Here is a 1,614-nt window from a genome sequence, read left to right on the forward strand (position 1 = left end):
CCCAGCAATGCTCAGGGGTTACTCCTGGCTCTGCACTCAGGAATTACTCCCAGCGGTGCTCGGAGGAACCATATGGGATGCCAGGTTGGCTGCATGCAAGGCAAACGCCCTACCTGCTGGAGTTTTGAGAACTTTCTCTTTTTTTTGGCTTTTTGGATCACACCCAGTAATGCACAGGGGTTATTCCTGGCTTGTGCACTCAGGAATTGCTCCTGGCAATGCTCCGGGGACCATATGGGATGCTGGGAATTGAACCCTGGTTGGCCGTGTGCAAGGCAAATGCCCTACCTGCTGTGCTATTGTTCTGGCCCCAAGAATTTACTCTTTCGCAGACCCACGCAGCTAAAGCCTCACTTGGTCAAGCCTTACTTATTTCTCTGGTTTGTCTTTTTGCCGTCCCTGCAGGAAACTGCTCTTCACTTCATTGCTTCTCATGGACTGTGAACTCGAGGCAGCCTTGGCTGTGGGTCTTCCTGTGACAGCTCTCAGCACTATTTCGGGGAGGAGTCACCCACAAGGACTCCTGCACTTTGGCCATTGACCTTCCTGGAGGGGGAGTCCAGTAGCTACTGAGAAAGTCGCACAGGAAATGGTCTCCAGCCTCTCCTTACCCTGGAGCCAGCAGACAGCCAAGGCTGTTGTCCAAGGTGGTTTCGGGAAATTGGGGACCTGGCTGAGTCACTCAACAGAGGCCCCTGAATTGGAGTTGAACAGGCTGGGCTGGGGGCCCGCAGGAACACGGGCTAGTCACGGGCTAGTGTTACTGGAGAGGCAGCCCTGGCCGTGCAGAGCAGAGCACCAGGAGAAACGGGACAGCCCAGCCTGGAAGAGAGAAGATAGGGTGTGTTGATGGTCATCAGTCTCCCTGGCAGAAGACGGGGATTCTAGGGGACAGAGAGAGGAGCACAGGCAGCAGGGTAAACCCTGTCCAGAGGTTTAACTCCATCTCTACCTCAACCAGACTTTCCTCTCCACGAGGCCAGGCTTATCTGTAGGTACCTCCGCAACTGCTTTACGCTGATACTCAACAAATAGGCTTTGAAAGAATGGATGCTGGGAGCAGGGGAATGCCCCTATGATCAATTGTAAGATGACCTGTTTCCAGCATGTTCCAGAGCTGATCCCAGGACCTTCAGATAGCACAGATGGGAGCCACTGATGAGGTCACAAGGCAGAGAAATCTTGTTTGGTTGTGTGGCCACACCTCACATTGCCTGGGGAGGTATGTGGTACCAATGATCTCTCTTTAGAGGTAGTGTCTTTAGTTTGTTTTTTGCTTTTTTTTTTTTTTTCAGCATGCTGAGGCTTGGACCCAGGTTTCACACATGCAAGACATGCATTTTACCATAGAGCCCCACCATGAGAGAGGGAATAACCTTTCCCAAGCTGACCCCGCCCATAGTGCTAGAAGCTGGACAGGGATCCGGGGAGAGTTCTGATGCTAAAGGTAGCTGAGGCTTGTGTCGATACAGTCAACCTGAGAACCTCCTCCAGCATTACCCAGCAGTACCTTCATCCCTATTTTAAGTTTCTGCATTCAGTTTTTTTTAATTGAGGCAAAATACACATAACATAAAAATTGACCATCTTACTCCTTTTTAAGTATAGTTCAGT

Source organism: Sorex araneus, chromosome 3, assembly GCF_027595985.1.
Source record: "Sorex araneus isolate mSorAra2 chromosome 3, mSorAra2.pri, whole genome shotgun sequence".
Taxonomy (NCBI): domain Eukaryota; kingdom Metazoa; phylum Chordata; class Mammalia; order Eulipotyphla; family Soricidae; genus Sorex; species Sorex araneus.